Source organism: Streptopelia decaocto (assembly GCF_964273445.1).
Source record: "Streptopelia decaocto genome assembly, chromosome: 1".
NCBI classification, from domain to species: domain Eukaryota; kingdom Metazoa; phylum Chordata; class Aves; order Columbiformes; family Columbidae; genus Streptopelia; species Streptopelia decaocto.
In genome coordinates, this window is record NC_138663.1 from 102418407 (window position 1) to 102439794 (window position 21388).

Below are 21388 nucleotides of genomic sequence, written 5' to 3' on the forward strand. Positions count from 1 at the left end.
GTTGTTGCATGTCCTTGTTGCTATATTTGGTTGGTGTTCCGTATCTTTATATTTTCCTTTTTTGTTGTTGTTTTTGGTTAATGCCATGGAATGTTTTCTGAATCATAAATCCACTACTCAACACTCTCGCTTTGTTCCCTGTGGAATTATTTTTATGTAAATCTCCATGACTCTGAGAAGAGACAAGAGAACTGTGTACCCATCATAACACCATAGCCAGCCTGCAAGGTTTTTGTCTTGAATAACATCCAGAGTTACCATTTACTGGGTGTCCTTTTTGATTAAACCAAGAAGTAACAACTTTGCAGAAAAAAAGCACACAACATTTCCTGTAAACCAGGTAACAGTCACATACTTTAGTAAAAGATGTTTTATTCATCAAAATTATGGTTTATAGGAAGACAGAAGTTATTCCTAGAATTTAACAGACCTAGTGATTTCTTCAGGTAGAAAATACATATTAATAAAAAGTATATGATCCTCAGTGTTTTTGAAAACAACATTTGGAGCGATAGTTAGTAATAAAGGAGTTTAAATCCTGAAAACAAAGTTTAACATTTCCTTTTAGGTCAAATAAAATATTTGATTTCTACCAAGCAGAACTTAAAAAAAAAAAAACAAACAAAAAACAAAAAACAAAAAAAAAAAAACAACCACCAAACCCAAACAAAAAAACACAAAAACTAACTTAAAAAAAAAATCAGGCTATTTGAAAAGTATCCTTTAAATGTGATGTGATTCAGCCAGCAGACTGAAAAATGCACAGCTCTAGTCTTAGTCTGAGCATCAATAACTCATTTAGTCTCAAGGGCAACCTCTGGAAATCTTGGCTTCTAAGCCCTGATGTCACAGAAGTGCTATTGGTAATACAGTATTGAATAAGTATTTCAGCACAGAATACCCTGTACATGACACTGCAGAAATCCAATGCAGAATACATGTAATGGTTGTTAAAATTATAGAAAGCCACCACTTACTCTAATGCAAGCCTCAGAACAAGACTTTGCAGCAAGTGTTCCAGACAGGCATGAGCTTATCTGCCTTGCCTTAATTTTTCCTGAGTTACTAACTCCTACTGTTTAAGAGGTTGGGTAATACTCATTTGCTGTCTCCTTTACATCTAAGAGGAACTTGGCTGCAGTTGGAAATGGAACCAAACAGAAAAATCATCAACAGCTGGGGGAGGGGGAAAAAAAAGTAAAGCTGCTCCACAGACATGATAGTGCCAACTACGGAGATTTTACACCTTTGTCAGAGCACCCAGTGCTGACTGCGCTGGGAGACTGGGGGGTGACTAAGGGGGTGACTGCTGTGGTGCACACCACGATTCCCTCCAGCCTGTGAAGCTTAGAGTTCTGGCCTGAGGACTATCCTGCTTGTCAGCCAAGCTTTCCCCAAATAACAAGCAGTGTTGGCGACATCTGTGACTCCCCACTGACAAAAGGACAAGTCAAAGCTTGGTGTGCCCTGAATTCCATACACTTTTTTTTTTTTTTTTTTTTTCCTCTGCTTTGGGCAGGCTACAAAGAATGGGGGAAAAGACACTGGTATTGGTTCTGGAGGGAGTCCTGCAGACCAGCAGCCTGAGAGCCATCAGCAGACTGGAATCCAGCTGGGGAACTGAACCTCATGGAAATCAAATCCACAGAGAATCCACAGGGAAGTGAATTCTTGAAGAAAGCTGAACACAAGTTGATTTTGAGAGTATATTGCACACTAGAGCTAATATGACACTTCTGTAGGGTGCAGGTAACCAAGGTTCAAATACCTGGATCATCTTTGATTCCCACAGGGGGCTGCACCTAAATCTGCTAGATCTCAAAGTGCTCTATCTGAAACAAGTGCATGTAGCTTTCTCAGTTTCTGCTTCTGGAGGTGTTCTCTTGTGAGTATATAGTTGCATATAAAGAAAGAAGAAACTAGTCTCCAGTCCTAGGAGTTGAAATCTTACTGCAACTAGGAGTGAGCTCTGGAAATGAGCTGGGTCTCCAGCATCTTGACTGTGTGCTGTTGACTGTCTCAAGTGGGTAGGTCCCAATCCCTCTTGTTTGGCAGGGAATCATTGGGTCTGACAAGATACTCAAAGTCTTGTTAGAGTGAATGTATAATAAGTTTCTGAGTTAGCATAGTGGTGTTTTCTGACAGAAAGCATTTGCAATTGCAACAAACAAACAAACCAACCCCCAAACCAACCAACCAACCAACCAAAAAAACCTCACAAAACAAACAAAAAACAAACCACATACAAACTCCAGGTGTGCTACATGTGTGTATTTGATTATATGAAAATTATGCATCATTGTTTTCATTTTAAAAAGAACAGATTTAAATACAACACAGTATTTCATGAAGACTTCACTTCCAATGAGCTAATCTGGAATTTCCCAGTGAATTTAATTGCAAGCAACACTGACCCTTAGTGCTTCTTCTTACTTGTTCTGCCACTTTTACACTACTTACTTCTTACAATTAAAGCTACATATTCCTATTGTAGAAAAAGAAGAATGGAGAACTTAATTGAGACTGAGCTTTATATTAGTGGGTCACATAACTTAATCTTTATGAACACATCAATTATCTGTTATAGTTCTGTTATCTTGGTTGCTTTGGCTCTTTTCTGTTAGGGGTATCCAAAGAGAAGTGGTCATGTTAAAAGAACCTCCATGAATCATAGAAACATAAAATGGTTTGGGTTGGAAGGGACCTTGAAGATCACCTAGTTCCAACCCCCCTGCCATGGGCATACACTTTCCACTAGATCAGGTGGCTGAAAGCCCCATCCAACCTGACCTCGAACACTTCCAGGCACAGGGCATCCACAGCTTCTCTGGGCAGCCTGTTCCAGTGCCTCATCACCCTCATGGTGAAGAATATATCCATATATCTAACCATGATGAAGAATATATCCATATTATCCACATATCTAATCTAAATTTACCCTCTTTCAGTTTAAAGCCTTTACCTCTGTCCTATCACTACATGTCCTTGTAAAAAGTCCCTCTCCAGCTTTCTTGTAGGTACGCTTTAGGTACTGGAAGGCTGTCTGTAAGGTCTCACCAGAGCCTTCTCTTCTCCAGGCTGAACAACCCCAACTCTTCCAGACTGTCCTCACAGGAGAGGTGTTCCAGCTCTCTGATCATCTTCATGGGCCCTCTCCACAGGTCCATGTCCTTCTTATGTTGGGGGCTCCTGGGCTGAACACAGTATCAATTAGAGGTAATTTTTAAAAAGGGTTTACTCTCTTGTGCTTTCCTTCCTTTAAAAGCATAAAACAAAACAAAAAAAAAGCAGTCTTGCAGATTGCTTTGGGGTGAGCTGTGCAATTTCACTGGACAGTCTTCCAAAGCACCAAAATACTGCACTGATGGAAGTGCTGGGAGTAAAAGTGTCCTGGTTCCCACAGGTCCACCTCAACTGGTCACTGCATATTGCCCAGCCCAGGGCTGATGCCTCCTTTGGATTGGTTTTAGACCAAGCCCTCAGACCACACAGGGAACTGAAATCAGTCACAAGATCATTTTTCGTTTCTGTTTTTTGTGTTGTTAGAGCTTTTACTACTTGTGAAATCTTTCCTGAGAGGGAAGAAGGCCTAGGCAGGGATAAAAAAAAAGTACACACAGGAAAACTGTAAAATGAGCTTTTGCTGCAGAATTAACTCAGTTTTAAGCAGTGGACAGTTTTGTTCTTGCAGTTAATTTGCTGTGGGTGTGCAGGAACCTGAGATTTGACATGTACAGGAATAATCTTATCCTGACAGACCTGACATAATAAATCACCACATTCCTGTGGCATTGCAAAATATGTAAATCATTTTTAGAGTCTGTTTTAATTATAATCTTTCTTTCTGGTGAAACATCAATGAGTTATTATTCATAATGCAAACTGACTTGGCAGTCCAAACATCTACGCATAAAATTCAACAGTCTTCACATATTTTAGAGAACACCAAGGACAAGACTGAGAAAGCATGGGAAAATATTTTCATCGGCACTTACAGGTCTTGTTGCCCCAGGTTTGTCAAAGGACTGCTGATTGAAAAGACATTTCACTTTCTTCCCTCCGACCAGAGACAGCATGTTGGAAGGGCCTTCAAAACTGCAGCCTAAGGAAGAGCCTGATATAGCAAGTAACATTAAGCGCACTTGCAGTTTTAAGTTCCCACTTGGCTGAATTAGGAACCAATTTATTCTCTGGATGCACAAATGCATCCAAAGCTTAGCTGCTCTGATATTCATCAGTCGTGCTCTACTTAAAGTCTAGTTGCAGGTAATTGTGGCCAAGGACTGGCAGGCATATTGAAAGCATCCTCAGCATTAGGAAAGGCTGATGTGACCCAAACCGAAGCTGGCTGGGGAAAGGGTGGTGATATCCTGACCGGGGAAGCGGGTGTTCTCCCAGGCTGTATCTAAACTTGTGCTCAGCATTGTGCCTCACAGTCTTGACTCCCCAGGCAGCCAGGCAGGGGTCTTGTTGAAAAGCACTGCTGCTCCTTGCTGCCTAAGCTTGCCCTGGACACTGGCAAAAAAAAAAAAGAGGGAAGTCTGTGCATCCCAACAGGCAGCTGGGTGCAACAGCGTCACTGGTAAGTGCAGCCAGGCACTGCATTTTCCATGTAGGCACGCAGGGAAGTCATCAGCCATTTTGCATGATACCTGGTGCTCTGGCATCTCCACCTCACCCTGGTTTTGAACAAACTGTTACAGCTTTCCATTGCAATTGTTATTTTCTGTTTGTTTATGCTGACAATCATTTATTAGCTCCTCAGCTTTTCCATACTTTTTTCCTTCTTTCTGTTCTTTGTTTTGCCTCCAGTTGCTGTTCATTATGCTTTTAGTGTTACTGCTTACCTTCTGTGAATATATTTGAAATCGTTTTATGTAACTAACTGCCTCTATGGTGTGTGCTCTGTGGCTTGGCTTTACTTTGGCAAAAAATAAAGAAAGGGAAAAAAAAAAAAAAAAGCAAAGACTACGGAAGGAGCTTCGGTGTCCACATCATCTTTGCAACTGGGCAGGAAGACTCTCTCAGTGGCATGCCACAGGCTGTTACGCAGAGAGCTTGCACAAGTCGTTTAGAAATTAGAGAAGATCATCGTGTGCTTCCTGTGCAGATCTGAAACTGAGGAGGCACTCAGCCACCCTTGGCTCCTGCTCTGTGCTGCAGCAGGGGCTCAGCTAGTGTGGCCTCCAAGGTGGGCCAGCTACTCCTCTGCAAATTCCCCCCACTCCCACTTGCCTTTCTTCAGTACTGAAATACATTTGGGGCACCTGCTGGGCCTTCTGCCTGTGCAGATTTTTACACTGTTTGAACAATTAAACATTTAGACAGCCAAACAGTTCATTTTGGAAAACTGGACTTGATATATTGTGTCTTAACATCAGTTACAGACCTGGAGGTCTTTCTGTGCTAGGCCTTTTTTTTTTTTTTTTTTTTTTTTTTTTTTTTTTTTATGTCCAACACTTCTAAGGCAAAATAAAAAGCAGTGCAATTAAAATAAAAAAGTCTCCTTTTTTGTTATTTCACTTCTGGGTTCATAATTTTTCAACTTAAGATCCAGTGTGTGTCATGGTGGGAGCAAAGATGTCTTTATGATGTCTGAAGGCTGATGAACTGCTGATTTTGATTGGGAAGTACACATTTAGTGATTCTACAGAAAAAAAACAGCCAAGTGTTAGACAAGGGAGCCTGTGCATACAGCTTACTGGCTACTCACCTCCTAGGTTCTCCTTTCAGAAGTTAAAGGAGCTGAAGCTTAGACGTAAAGCTGCATTCAAAAAGCCACAGTCTTTGAGACATGAGGACAAGTTTTCAGGTGTTCTGCATTTTTAAGTAGAGCAACTGTAGCCAGATTTCAAAAAGTGAGAAATCCTGAGTGCCCTTATCTACATCACATTGATGGATACTTGTTTCTGGTGTGGCAATGGAAGATGAGGTAATTTGCCAATCTGTCCCAGATGATGGGCACTGTAATATAAAAACCTCTAATGGAGCATTTCAAATAATAATTTGGAAAACATATGAAAGTTCCTTTTTAACACACTATATTACCTTTCTTCCAAATGGTATTTTCCAGGAGGAATCCCTGCTTTTTATGGTTTTGTTATGTTTGTCAGAAAACCCCAAAGTCCAAATTGTTTTTCAACAAGAACCCCAATTGTATTTCACATAAAAATTCGGTAACACTAAATGTATGTCTTTGCTGAAAGCATACATAGCAACATGTAAAAAATATTGTACACTGTTCCAATCTGGTTCATTACTGTTCTTCCCCTGAAAAATGCTGTTCCCACATCTTCAATTAAAAAAAAAAAAAAGCAAAACTGTAGACTCTCCAAGACTCATTTTTAACCCTCAACAAGCAGCCAAGCATGACAATTAGAAAATAATACATTATAAAGGCCCTTTTGAAAGCTCCTGTCCCCAGTCAGTGCTTCCCCATCTTAGAAGGATTAGGCAATTATGATACGGACTATTGGTTGGCAGCGGAGGGTGAGATGCAAGAAGGAGTATTCATAATACTTAGTCCTTTCTTTGGCCCTTGCATAGTGGACGAAAGCTGGATTTTGTTTCTTTGGTATCCTATTGATAACAATGAGGAAGGAATTGGCAAGTCATGAATGTGTGGACAGGGAAGCACACATCCTTGGCACACCTAAAGAGGCTTCTCACTGCTCCCTGGAGCCAACTCCGAATTTCACACTTTGAGACTGTGGGGTGGACTCCAGTTTGCCCAGCACCCTGGTGGAGATGAAAACAGGCAAACCACTGGGAAGAAAAGCAGGTAAACAAAGGACCATTTGCAAATTGAAGTAGCTCTCTTTCAAATGCATACCAAAGCTGGACAGGAGCCCCTCTGATAAATTTTCCCTTTTGTGATCTGTGGTACATGACTGCATAATCTCACTAGCTGTTGCTCTGAAAGCAACTATAAATGTTGGGCTGTTGCAAGAAAACCCACATAGGTTTCCTGTTTCTTATGGTTCAAGATAAAGGTTTCACACAGCATGAGCTCAGTTCTTACAGCAGTTTTCTAGCACGACTAGAGTGAAGGATCTACAATTAACTCAATTTCAAGCAGCTCAAAACTTTTCAGGTTAATTAAAGTCACTTGGTGCAAATGGCCATGCCACCAGAAGCTGAAATGAAATGTACACATCTGGGGGAGGTTTTGAGACAAAGCACCACCCCACTCCCTAAAAAAAAAAAAAAAGCATGAGACATGGGTATCTGTTACTGGGGCTCAAACCAACACGGGTTGGTTTGCAGCCTCAGTAAAATTATGAACATGGTCATGCTTCAGATCAGAGCAAAGACCGGTAGCTAGCTGCCAGAATCTGTGAAAAACATTGCTCACACTGTCAACGCAGTGTGTATTAAAAAGGAAAAATGATCTGTACAAAAAGTGAATGACACTGCAGCATAGTAATCTCTTCCCTGTGGTGGATTGCATTCCCTGCACTATCCTCTTCTCGTGGCTTCTCTTTAGCTTGTTCCCCCTGGAAACAAGTGGTTCCTCAGGGATGAGAGGGAGAGGCAGGCATGAGTCAGTGCGTGCCAGTGCTGCAGCGGCTGCCCTGCTTGCCGTGTGCATAGATGCAGGGGAGCATCTGCTGCCCACGCTGCTGCTGCAGGGAGCAGTTGTGGCCCTGCAGAGACAACGTGTGCTGGGGACAGCTGGGATGTGGCCTGTGCAGGGACCTGCACATGCTCACCTGCCTGGGGACCGGCATCACTGCAGCCTGAGCTGCCAGCTGTGCCGCAGCTCGTTCTGATGTACAGCTACCTAAGCTCTACTCCCAGCTGAAGTCACGGAAGTGGCACTGATGTAAATCAACCTGGAGATAAGAATCACCTCATCTCCCCTGGTGTGAAGTCCCACTGGGGATGCTACTACCATGGCTTTGCAGTTTGTGTTTGTCGGTTCTCCAGGTAAGACACAGAGAAACACAGGGGACCTGTACTGGCACATGCCATTTCAGTGTCTCCCTTCAGCTGACAGACCAGACACCCTTCAAAAAAGGCAGGCAAGAACTGGCACGACTTCCAAAAAGTGCTGTTCTGAGGATCTGAGAGACAGCTGTCACTTGAAGAGGCTCCAGCACCCCTGACACCTTTCCCAAGCAGAAAGCAACATGCAAGGCTGGGACTGGATCACTCAAAACTTGTGTCACTGCAAGCTCCTCTGCTATGTTCCACCATAAGACAGAAAGGCAATGCCACATCTGGCAAAAAAATACCAGTTTCCAGAGGCTGATAGCTGAACATACTGCTAGTGTAAGGGACATTAGAGTGAGCCCCTGTGTGAAGGGTTGCCTACCTCAGCTAACCAGAGAACAGCACATGCTAATCCAGTGTTTCCTGAATGAGGAGCCCCCAAACCTCAAAGAAGAAGTGTCACTTGGACCCATTACCAAACGAAGCCGGAATTACTCATAGAAGTATGAAATATTCACCTCTGTGTAGGTGGAGGGCAACCACGTTCACTAGGACACCGCTGCGCAGTAGTGGTATGTAGCAGGTCTGCTGTTTGTTTTAACCTCTATGGCATAAAGCCTTCACCTGGAGTTTACTTTGTACTTTTGCCACTAAATTTCACCTACAGCATCCTTCAGTGGATAGTGAAAGCATGCATACACTTAGCAACATGTCTTTCTTTTAAATGTTTAAATCTTTAAAACAAAGTCCAGAATCTCTTGCTCAGCTGCCCACAGCTTAGAGGCTGTTAAATTTCACAGATAGCTTGCTTTATCACCATGTGCTTCAAGTCATAGTACCCTCTCTGTCCAGAAGCACCCTAGTCCTGATCAGACTGAGCAATGGTACCTGCCTAATCCCTAAACCCATTTTAGAGTCAAAACCAAAGCATTCCTCCCCTTTCCTCCCCTGAAAAGGCCAGGCCAGGCAGGTTTGCCTTGAATATACCCAGTGCTCAGCAGCAGGATCCTCATAGAATTCAATTGCTTCATTCATTTAAAACACACATGCAGCAGCTACAGCTTCCTTTTGTAATAACTTTGTGTGCTCTTCCTGTGCTCCGGGCTGACTTCTGCTTGGTTTCCCCAGACATTCTTCCTTTCTACTCACCCTGGCAGATTTTGAGGAATTTCTGGTTTTATCTTGGATTTCTTTATTCCAGGTGAAAGATCAGCTACATCCACCCCAAATATCTGTGTCTGTGCAAGGTAAGTACAACCTTTTATTAAAGACTTCCAGAGGACTATAATGGATGCCCACAATCTTGTCCATATAAGCTGCAAACTCGCTCTGCTCTGCATGTGAGACACCTGTGGAAGCCTTTGCTCGTATTCATTTTGCTCTGTAGTCTGAGGGAATTCTCACTCACATTTTCCAGACTCCAGGTTATTCAGGGTGGGACTACTCCTCTTCACTCCTGCTGAGTGCAAGAGCACTACAAGGACTGAAGTGCAGAGGACATGGCCACAGAGACAAAGGGACTGAACTGAACAGTGTCTACCTAATACAACAGGCAAATAGTCAAACCTTTAGTTACTGAAACCACACAGGGGATGGAGCATCACTGCTCTCTGATTTGGCGGTGTTCCTATTTTGTGAAAGGGTGTGCCACCATGAAGTAAGATATAGGACACTTGCATATGGATCAAAGGACAGGTACCACATCCTGCTCCTGGGCTGAGGCTGCAGGCCAGGGAGCCACTGCAGAGAGAGCAGGTGGCAGAAGTGAGCCCACTTTTCCTGACCAAAATGGTCTGCGGTCACTTTTGAGATACTCCTAGTGAAGTCAACAGCTGTCAGCATAACAGGCCAAAGGGGCATCTTTGCAGATCAAGCCTGATGCAAGGTGAGCTGCGTGTAATTTTTTTTTTTAAAACAATTCATCTCTGGATGTGGTAGTTTAGATGGTTGATAAAAGTGGCTTTGAAGTACGTTTTTGGTTTCAGTTTACACCTAATGTGTGATAGGAGAGAGCTACTGTAGAAGGTAGAAGGTAGCTAACCTGCTCCTCTCTGGATTCACCACCTCACACTCTGGCCAGTTCTCCTGTAATCTCCAGCAGTCTCAGGGTGAGTCGTTTCAGCTGTTCAAGATGGCAAAAAACAATCATGCAAAACAGGGTGGGGATGGAGGAAGAAAAGAAGAATGTTCATGAACATTCTTTCATCTCCAGACAAGTACCAGGTCCAGTTCAAGGCAGAGGGAAAGGCCAAGAAGCAGGACCACTTGCAAAGGTCTCCAATTAGCTGAGGTGTAAAGCAAAACCACATCTTCAGGGGCCCAGGTAAGGGACTGCAACAGCTGAGGCTCAGGTACACTGGTCCTTCTGTCAGTGCCACTGTGGGAAAGTCATCTTTGCCAGCAGGGCAGACACATTTTAAATGTCCATGGCTCTTTGCTTAATGATCTCCTTTCATAATCTTCAGCTTCCCATGTGAGCTCCTTTCAAGAGGTTGTGGTTCAGCTGTTGTCTCAGGGCACTCAAGTCACTTCAGCAGGAGATGTTTCTCAGTAGGCAGAGGGTGGATTTTCAGGGATACAGAGTGGCTGATGTACACTTGCAAATATATCCATCACTACATGCCACTTTGCAGAAAACAGTGATCAGCTTGGGTTTTTTTAAACAGAGACAAGGGTATGTGCCTGGCACATCTCTTACAGGGTAGGGGCTAAACCCATCACTGGGTTACATAGGAGCTGGAGGTATATTCCAGGTTGGAGTATCTGTCCCCTCACATTGATGCACAGAGGTGCGGGAGACATAGACCTAAATCCTGGAGCTGCAGCTTAAGTTGAAAAGACAAAAAAATAGTGCTTCCAGAAGAAAATGTGGGGCAAAACAGAGGTTCTATCAGCAGACTTTGGCTGGGGTGACTTGCTTTCTGTATGCTAAACCTGACCAAATAGAGATACTAAAGAAAGCAGATGTACACTCTCAATGTACCCAGTTTCCTGACTGCACTGTTCTGCTCTCCAAAGACAAGTCCATTTTTTTTTTCCAAATGGTATTTTAGTAATTGGAATTTATTTTGTACCGTACCTGAATTTTCTTTGCTAAGATAAGGTTCAGCACTATAGTGCCTGTAAGCTGGCTTCTTAACACTGACACATGCTTATTTACAGACATTTCTGTCGTGGTTTAGCCCCAGCTGGCAACTAAGCACCACGCAGCTACTCACTCATTCCTCCTGCCAGCCAGTTGGATGGAGAGGAAATTAGAAAAAAAGCAAAACTTGTGGGTCAAGATAAAGACTGTTTAATAGGACAGCAAAGGAAGGAAAAAATAATAAAAATAACAGTAATAATAATAATAGAATATACAAAACAAATTATGTACAGTGCAATTGCTCACCACCCATTGGCTGACGCCCAGCCCATCCCTGAGCAGTGATCCCAGGCCTCCAGCCAACTCCCTTCAGTATATATATGAACATGATGTCCTATGGTATGGAATATCCCTTTGGCCAGCTTGGGTCAGCTGTCCTAGCTGTGCTCCCTCCCAGCTTCTTGTGCACCTCTCCACTGTCAGGCCATGGGAAGCTGAAAAGTCCTTGACCTAGTATAAGCTTCACTTAACAACAACTAAAATATCAATGTGTTTTTAACATTTTTCTCACACTAAATCCAAAACACAGCACTAGATCAGCTAGTAGGAAGAGAATTAACTCTATCCCAGCTGAAACCAGGACAATTTCAAATTAAACTGCCCCTGACATGAGCCCTGACACAAAGAGATTTCCCAAATGCTAAGGGTAATCTGAAGTCACTAATCACTTTGACAAATCCTGGCTATAATGGTACTTGATTTAAAGCCCATTAAAGTCAAGGGAAAGAATTCCCTCTGACATCAGTGTCCTTCAATCATGCCCATAAAACTCCCATTCATGTCTGTACAAGTTACGCCAGCACAGGGATGACAGACAAGGTGCAGATGAATGTCAGACTGCTCCTGTAAAAAGTTGCCAAGTGACTGCTCCTTTTGCTTTCAAAGCACTAGCCCATCAGGCTCTCTGGGTTTGTATGTCTCTGCATTCATCTTTACTCTAAAGAATGGAGACCTGCTATTTGTTTGGCACAGCTTCCACCTGCGCATCGTGCTCTGCACATTTTCATAAAGCCATACAAATATGGGTAATGAAATCCTACAGCTACCTGAGGTTGACTGGATTCTGAGGAAAACTATGGGAAGGCAGGAACAAACCAACAAAAGCCTGAGGAGCCCCTTCTTCCCCAGTCCTGTCCTATCCTCATGTGTCCTAACCACTAAAACAGAATTTGGTTTAAAAAATAGTTTTCTGTTTGATAGGAAAACTTAATCTCTACACTCAAAGCTGAAACCAGTCCTCTGCCTGGTAGTATTCCCCTAGGCAAGTGTCTCCTCCCTTGTACCCAGGAGATTGCTTCCCCACTTCAGCAAGGACTAATTCCACTGAGGTGAAGCCCCAGTGACAGGGTAGTAGAGTGACAAACTCTTAATTGAGAAAATAATGCCAAGGCCTGCTTTTAAATGCAAACAAGAACATGATGGCAACTGACATGTCTTTGGAACATTCATTCGTATTGCACCAGCACATTTAAGCCTTATTCATATTTTCTGAATTCTGTTTTCAAGTGATGTTTCTCCACCATCACCACTGAACCTTTCTGTTAGTTCCTCAGATGGCATTTTTTCATTTGTTTAATTACCAGGAAACTGGGTCCCAGGAGAAAAAGGGAAAAATACAATCCAGATAATCATGCAGAGTGAGTGAATGTGCCCCTTGTGTCACCCATGCTGTTCCATACATCAGAATAAGAGAGGGAATCTACATGTCAGTCGGTTCATATGCAGCACTGCACATCTTCCTTCTTGGGCTACCAGACTTCAGCTCGAAGACAGCAAATGATCCAACCTCCCTGTCTAAAGTTGACATAGTTAAACCTTCATAATTTAAAATGCTCTGAAGTTAACACCTAACCCTTTTATTCTAACTGCAAATAACCTCTCTGAGCAACTATGATGCAATTTAGGAAGGAACTCCCCATATTTGGCATCAAACTTGCTTCATTCCAGAAACCTTAAATCACATTGACTAATCACAGGCATACTTTTCATCTGAACATTAACTCTCCTTTTTTCTTTAAAGGAAATAGCATCATCTTTGCTGATTCCCATGCTTGAAAAGAGAAAGGGAGAGCCATTTGGGAATTTCAGCCTTTAGTCTGATTCATTCCTTCACCTAATTCCTCATCTTCCAAAACAAACATCTTTCATCCTAGATGTAAAAAGCAATGTGTGCGTTTCTGCTCTGTGGAAATTGTACTCATTGTATTAAAATAAGTCTCAGCTATGAAAATGGGCAAGGTAACTGGCAAATAAGTGCCTGCATGTAAATTGTCAAAGAGAGTTGATAGGAAAAACATAAAACTGTGACTCTGGTTTTACTCTTTATCAGCATTGTTAAGCCATTGTCCTGTGAGCTATCTGTATACATTTACATCTGTATTATGCATATATATTGCATATATATAACATATATATTTTTATATTCCTATATCTACATAGGTAGATCTATGTTTTAATATAAATTATTCTGAAGAAAGGAAGAAGCTGTCAGAAAGAAAATCATTATTCACTTCTGATCTCTAGTAAGTAAACAAAGACAGGAATAAATCCTTTCTTGCTCATTTGCCTCTTTCTAGATACAGAACTTTAAAGAATTACCTGATTTTCAGAGATGAGTCTGCCTTTAAAAGCAAGTAAGAGCCTGCAATCAAGAATATAAAAGTTGACTAGTCAGGTTTCTACTAAGCTTGGAGAATGAATTAACTCTGCTGCCAAATATGGGCAGACTTTTTTCCCCAGTCTGATTTAACTGCTTGGAAATGTTATATTAAATACACTCTGGCTATTTCAAGGCAAGCTTGAAACTGACAATGTGCCCTGAGACCAATCACAGGAGCAAAGAAAGATCTTGCCCACAATGTATTAGTGCTTTTTTCCGGTCTTGAAGACTTGTTGTGATACTGAATTCTCCTAGGCAGCTTTCTGAATAGACCTGCTAAAAAAACACAACCCTCATTTTTTCCATGAGGAAGTAATGATATGGGTCAAGAAACCATAGCACTTAGATAGTTCTTTCCCTCAGCCACTTCCTGATGCCTACCTGAGTAGTGTGCCACTGTAGCATATCACAGTGTTTTGAGTGCTTTTCTGCACCCATACAGTGGGGTCTTACCCTCCACTCCTCTCCTCTGATCTCACACAAGTCATTTGCCCCTCAGCAGGGGAGACCATCTGCAGGGAGACTGGCACATGCCGCATCTGACATTTTCAGGGAAGCCACTGCTGTATGCATTTTCCTTCCTCTCTTTCCCTGACCTTATCTCCCTTTCTATGTCCTCCTGATTTCCAGAACTTTCAAGAAAATCCCCTCCATTTCCCATAACTTCCATTTGTTTTCAGCCAGCAAATAACTAACAGGAAACTAATAAGAAATAGCCATTTATTGTTTCAGCTAACCCAATGTTTTATTACTTGGCTTCCCAAACAGGGGGTCTGCTTTTCTTCATCCCTCATTTCCTTTCTGAAATGGATCTTACAGTTCCTTCTCCCCTGCTGAAGTCCCTCCTCTCCCTCTGTACCCAGGACTGCAGCAGGTCTGGCAGACCTCTGCCAGCACCCATCCTCTCCCACCAACCCATTCCAAAAAACACAAGCTCCCAGCCAAGGTTCTGGTTTCACTGCTGCCTCCACCATTTCCTATAATTCCTCCATGTCCCACATTGCCCTGTGTTCCCTTTTTGCATTGGCATTAGACCTGCCTTCTAATAGCAATTTGTTCTTTCTGTTGTTTGCAGTTCAACAAATCATAGAATCACAGAATAATTTGGGTTGGGAGGGAACTTCAAAGTTCATCTAGTCCAATCCCCCTGCAATGAGCAGGGGCATCTTCAACTAGATCAGGTTGCTCAGAGCCCCGTCCAGCCTGGCCTAGAATGTCTCCAGGAATGGGGCATCTACCACCTCTGGGGTAGTGGTAGAGCCAGTGTTTCACCACCCTCATTGTAAAAAATTTCTTCCTCACGTCTAGCCTGGATCTCCCTTGCTTTAGTTTAAAACCATTACCCCTTGTCCTATTGTAACACACACTGCTATGTAGGATGTTGTCCTGATGTTTCTCTTAACATGCCATCTGCAGGCACATGGGCTAGAAACATGCTCCCACAGACATGCTGTCGCATGAGCAGAGAAGAGCTGCAGCCAGCTCCTTCCTGCCATTGTGGAGGAGCTTGGCCAGGCCATGGCAGTGGGAGGTGCAGAGACAGATTTTTGGGTTCCATGCCAAGGATGTTGAGCCTGCAAACTGCCCTGCTTTTCAGGAAGAGAGCTCAAGTGCCATTGAAATGCCTCAGCCTCGCCAAGCCTTGCTGTGGAGATTGGTGCTGTTCCCGGGGGCAAGCAGCTCTGCTTCCACACACATGCAAGCACTATGTTGGCAGACAGCAGTGAGGGATGGGGTGGGGACAGGATAGCATGTGACAGGAAAGTAAGGTTAAAAAAAAAAGGAAGGGGAAGCATTGGAGCAAAATGTCTAATTTCCATAAGAATTTAACTATTTAGTCCCTCTAATGCTGTATTGCAGTTTCAAAACAGTGGTGTGTGCATTCTTGGTGCGCAATGGCATGACAGAAGCCAACATCTATATTTCACAGCATGTAACCATTTGTACAGCACGGATAGTTCTTGTTCCACTATGTGCTGAACAAACACAGGAAGGAATAGTAGTGTAACACAACTATAGGAGAGGAGGAAGGGAAAAAAAACACATGCGTGTGGGCAGAGTACTGGCAGAGCATAGATTCACACAATCACAGAATCACAGAATGTTAGGGATTGGAAGGGACCTCAAAAGGTCATCTAGTCCAATCGCCTTGGCAGAGCAGGGACACCTAGATGAGGTTGCACAGGAAAGTGTCCAGGCAGGTCTTGAATGCCTCCAGAGTAGGAGACTCCACAACCCCCCTGGGCAGCCTGTTCCAGTGCTCTGTCACCCTCACTGAGAAGAAGTTTCTTCTCAAATTTAAGTGGAACCTTTTGTGTTCCAGTTTGTACCCATTACCCCTTTTCCTCACTGAAAAAATCAGTGCCCGCTCTTCTCAGAGGCATTATCTGTGGTTCAAACAGCCAAAAGGACTGAAGCCTTCCGCGTGGTGCTGCCCTGACACAAAGTCAGAAGTGCAATGAAATAATCTCAAGTTCTCCATAAATTGTGATAGCTGTGACCCCTATCACCATAAAGCTGTTCTACCCAGTGATTCAGACAGACTGGGAGAGGCGACAGAACAGACTTTCTCTCTCCCCTCTCCAGTGATCACAAGTGATCCTGCTTGAGTGAACAAGGGCTTTCCCACCAAGAAGCCTGTGTAGTAACACGTGGCTATGTGGGACTTATTTTCACAAGACAGATGGAGCCTTCAGTTCCCATACATGTTTTAATATCTTATCATTGTTTATATGAGGAACTAAGTGGTTCTGTAAATCGAGGCCCTTTTATTTCAGGGGCAGACACTGCCAGAAGTAATAATATTTGATAAGTTGCGAGCAATAACATGGTCTCGGAACAGGGACAGTTCACTCACTCTTGAATTTAACTTAGGTCAGATTTAACTATCTCCAACTAATAGCTTTTTTATTTTTTAAGGCAGGGGTTATTCTGCTGTAGGAAATACATTTTTTTTTTTTAATAGCGAAGGAGGTCAGCCAGTGAAACAAATGAAAAAGGACAATGGCAGATTCTTCCTCTAGTCTTCAAACTACAGAAGATACACTCTGGCCAAAAGTACTCTGAGGTTAAACGCAGTGGAAACTGGGAACATGACAGTGGGAACATTTTACAGGGGAAGTCAGAGAAGATTCAACTTCTGTGACTTTCTTCTCTGTAGCTCATCTATATCTGCTCTTTATATTTTATATGTCTCGTTATCTTGGTGTAGCTACCCACCTCAGAGCTACAGGATAGCAGAAGCCAAGTAATAAAGATGTGCAGCCCTGTCACAAGTGATTGTGAATTGCCAGAGTGCCTGGGGCTATGGGAAAGGGGCTCCAGCATCTTTTTAGCTCTTCAGTACATCTGCCTCTCCGATACAACTCCTACAGTTATAATATTTGATAACCTCACAGTTTGCAATAGCTTCACTTCCTTGGTCATTCTAGGAGCAGAAAACTACTGTGAGAAGGCTAGGAAGCAAGAGACAGACATTTCTGCCTATGCAAGCAGCTGCAGACACAAGCTCACTCATCCCAGTCTTCATGCTCCTCAGGAACCAGACATCCGCCAGCCACAAAACTATGTCTGACTTAAAAACAAGCAAAGGAGCATGATGTAAAGCGGGATCTGTCAGTTCAGACATTGCCATGCACTAACGCAGCTGCATGGCTTCCAGCCCAGAGCGGGCTCCCAGCTGGCCAGCTCAGGGACTGAGCCAGATACCCCACTTCATGTCCTGCCTGGAGTGGCACAGAAAGCTATGTGAGGCCCATGAATCAAACCAAACTTTATTAAAAACCCAAGGGGTCTGCCATTCTCCTTTCTCTGTGGGACAAGAACTGCAGCCCTGTGGGTACTGGTAGGCATCCCCAAAACCTGTCTGTAGTTCTTTGCATCTCTCTTGTTCTGGAGACATTCCAGCTCTCTGGGAACCAAGAAGCAAACCTGTGTCCTCATTGGGAACACAGAGGCATGCTGGCCCCTCTCTCTGCCACAACACCTGTGTACAGCAACAACAGCATAATATAACCATGCCATAGCAACCTACCAATAAAATAACTGGAATGGTGAAGATAAATTGCTCATGAAAAGCTGATAAAGATGTGTCCTAAGAAACAGAACTAGATTGGAAAGCAAACCAAATCTTCAGGACTTCAGATCAGAATTTTCAAACACACTTATTAGCCTGTATAATGAATGAAGGGTTAGTACACTATGTGATTTGCTCAAGGTTGTTTGGGACCTCTTTGTCCAGGTATGGGCAATAAGTTCGCCCAAAGTGATGGTGAGCTATTCCAGCCCTAGGCCCTGCCCAAGAAAGGCAATTGATGTCTCATGAAGAGGAAGTCTCCAAAAATCCTCAGCTCCTCAGTTGGGTGTGGATGATTCCAGTTGTCTGCCAGGAAAATCCAATGCAACTTGAAATGGGTGTTTCTGGAAGCAGCATGCAACTGCTACAGCAATAACCCAAGCCAGTAAAATGATGTCAATGATCTGGGTGCATGCCTTGTGGCGTCTTCTTCATCTCCTCCTTCAGAGATTTTTGTAGGTAGAGATGATGCAGTCCTATATGAGCTGCCATTGTGATTTTCAGAGAGTTTCTTTGTCAAACAGGAAACCTATGCATACCAATTTTCAGCACATTTTGATGTAACATATGTGCAGTTATCTCACAAGACTCATGTTTAAATGTGCATTCCTCTGTGTGCAAAGTGCTGTTTGTCAGGCTAAGGATGTGCTTTCAGTAGGTAAAATATCCACTGTACTGAGTGGTATCGACACTTCGATTGGAAAACTTGTCAGAGAACAGAAAGAGGGAGGAACAGAAGAGGAAAGATTAATTCTGTCTTTCCAATAGTGCCAAGGACAGTTTTGCTGTGAATATTTGCCCTCTGTGGAGCCAATCTGCCCTGGACAGAGGAGTCCACAAGACTCCTGAGGAATCAATGAAACAGCTGGCACTGTGATGCCATGTTTCCACATCAACTCCAAAACCAACAACAAACCTGTGGATGTTGTACTGCCGAGGACCTGTGGAGTCCCTGGACCAACAGAACAGAGTTTGGCACTAGAGAGAATGATGCTAAATAATAGTAGTATCATGTCTTTTCCCTGCTCATTGACAAATTAGTGTCTATATAGCTGTGTCTATATAGCTTTCATGCACAAATCACTATGCTAGTTAGGAAGATAATTTTTTGATTTAATTCGGTTAAGTACAAATGAGAATCTGGAAGCCCAAAACATGCAATATAGAGGCAAAAGTTAGTTCCTTCTCATATGGGAGTATCTTAGACTACCATATACACTTCTGTGCCACTTTTATTAGACTGAGCAGCTTTCTAAGGTCAAGAGAAAGTCTACAATAAAATGCTACTCTAGTCAGTAAAATGTCAGATTTTAAAAATATATGCTAACCTACTTTGGTTTTTGTTTGTTTGTTGTTTGTTTGTTTGTTTGTTTTTAACTTTCAAAGGTTTCCTGAAACACACTTATTTCTAGTCATCCTCCCCATTGTATGGCATCTTCAAAAGCTTAGAGTTAGAAGACCCACTAGTACATGGAGGTGGTAAATCAAAATGTCTGATGTACAGTACTTTCTAAAGATATATTTATGAGATGTATCCACAGAGAAAAAGCTTAAAGAAGAGCTATTTACTGACAGGTGTCTAGCATAAACTACCCAAAAATAACGTGATCTGTAATATGACTCTGTAACTATGTCATCCATAAAGAGACAGCCATGAGTGACAATTTACAAAGTGATAATTACTGTAAATTTGTCTACCCAGGGCTTGAGGAAAGCTCAACTGGATGCTAGTTTCTCAGGGGAAAAATGCTGGGTGGCAAATGTGGGTGCCATTGTGTCTGGGCGGGCAGTAATATTTCCTTATTCACTCATAGTAATCAGTTATCTGACATTTTCAATACTTCAGAAACTTTGTACTTCTGAACTGTTTCATCTGGTCACCTAATAAGAGTATTGCCTTAAGAAATATTCACATAAGAAAAAGCAAGATAATCTAAAATCAGTTTGATAAATAGGTGACATCAAGCCTACAAGTATCTCACAGCAAATTGTAACACCATCAAGGTTATATTTATGTTTTTATTAAAATGTAGCTTGACTTTGCTTGCTGGTGCATACGAGCAGTTGACATATGACATTTGCAAAGGGTTGGAAATCACCCCCAATTTCCTCAACACTAAATTTGGCTTTGTGCTTAATGCATGACTTACATTTCCTGGAATCTCCTGTTGTACTGCAGCTGATGATAGTTACTTACACCAGTAAGTAATAAGACATGGTCAGTTAGAAGCTTTGTTTAATTTTTTCAAATTTCAAATTTTTTTTTTTTAAGTTCAGCTTAGTTCTGAAGCCTGTGCTCAATATCTTTAATTTCAAGTCTGATCAATTTTAACTTTTCTTATCATGCCACTTAAATACACAGGAACAAGCTCTTACTTTGTTTTTTGCTGGAGTTCCAGAAGGCCAACACTTTCCAAAATAACACCTATGAGAAGGGGGTATCATTAGAGGAAGCACAGTGTGGTCAGACTGTTTTCCATGGAAAAATAAGAGTGTCAGGCTCCAAAACCACAAGATCACAAGGCAATGGACCACAATAGAGAAATCCAGTTCAGGCCTCAGGTGGCCTGAAATGGAACTCAGGTCCATTAAACAGGTGAAAATGAAATACATGGATATTTTGGAATCAAAATGTTTCAGAATATTTCTTCTCGTGGACATTATTTTTTCTTCTTAAGATGGAAAGTAGAAAATTCAACACTCGTATTTGCTGGGTAAAGAATTTAGGAATGAAAGTCCTATTGCTCTGAAGACAGTTTCTCAGGGGGACATTACGTGAAAAATATTGTTTGGTTGTTGGCCTGAGTTCTTCAAGGATTCTTCTAATACAGTTTGAAAATTAAAAAGGTAGTATATAGCCAGGGATAGTTTCAAGAGATAACACTGCAGAACAAATAAGATCACAAAGTGTCAAAACTCGCAGGCAGAAAGAATGTGCTAGAAAAACAAACAATGATAATGAACATGGTTCTACAAACAACAGTGAAAGAAACAGAACCCGTCATAATCCCTGAACACTAAGGAAAATAAATTGTTAGTATTTATGTTTGATTACATGGAAAACTCAGCTTCTTTAAATAATAACCTTGTGGTCAAAATTCTAAAAGGGAAAAGATATTTAATTCCTGGGGTATGTCTGGTGTTTGCAGGCAGTCCCGAGCCGTTTTTGCTCAGTGCAGCCAGAAGCCCTATGGCTCTGGTTATGGCATTGCCAAGCCTAAATGAGACTCCCTGCAGGGAGTCTGTGTGTCCATCGCAATGGGTTGAGCTTCTCGCTCACCTGCCTACCCAGCTGTAGCCAGCTCAACATATGAGCAGTGCACACCTGAGCACAGACCTAGCCATGGATGGTTTGGGAGAGGTTCAGGTGCCTACATATATACTATGTGCCCATGCTCCTACTAGAGTGTTGGAGGTCGAGCCAGTCCAAGGGGTGTGGAGACCGCTTTGACTTCACAGAATCATAGAAACATTTTGGGTGGAAGAGACCCTCGAGATCATTGAGTCCACCTAATAGCCTAACACTGGCACTAAACCATGTCGCAAAGAGCCTCATCTATATGCCTTTTAAGCA

General features: G+C 42.5%; 1 long non-coding RNA gene across 4 annotated transcripts in view; it reads left to right on the forward strand.

Moving 5' to 3' along the window:
- The first annotated feature begins 6561 nt into the window (after positions 1 to 6561).
- LOC309441365 overlaps positions 6562 to 21388 on the forward strand; it is a 54440-nt gene continuing 39613 nt past the window's right edge. For 3 of the 4 annotated variants that reach the window (XR_014184359.1, XR_014184360.1, XR_014184361.1), the window contains exon 1: positions 9017 to 9182. This is a non-coding gene — a long non-coding RNA (uncharacterized lncRNA). Of the gene's footprint in view, positions 6782 to 9016; positions 9183 to 21388 lie in introns of those variants that run through there. The other variant, XR_014184358.1, reaches the window with a different exon arrangement.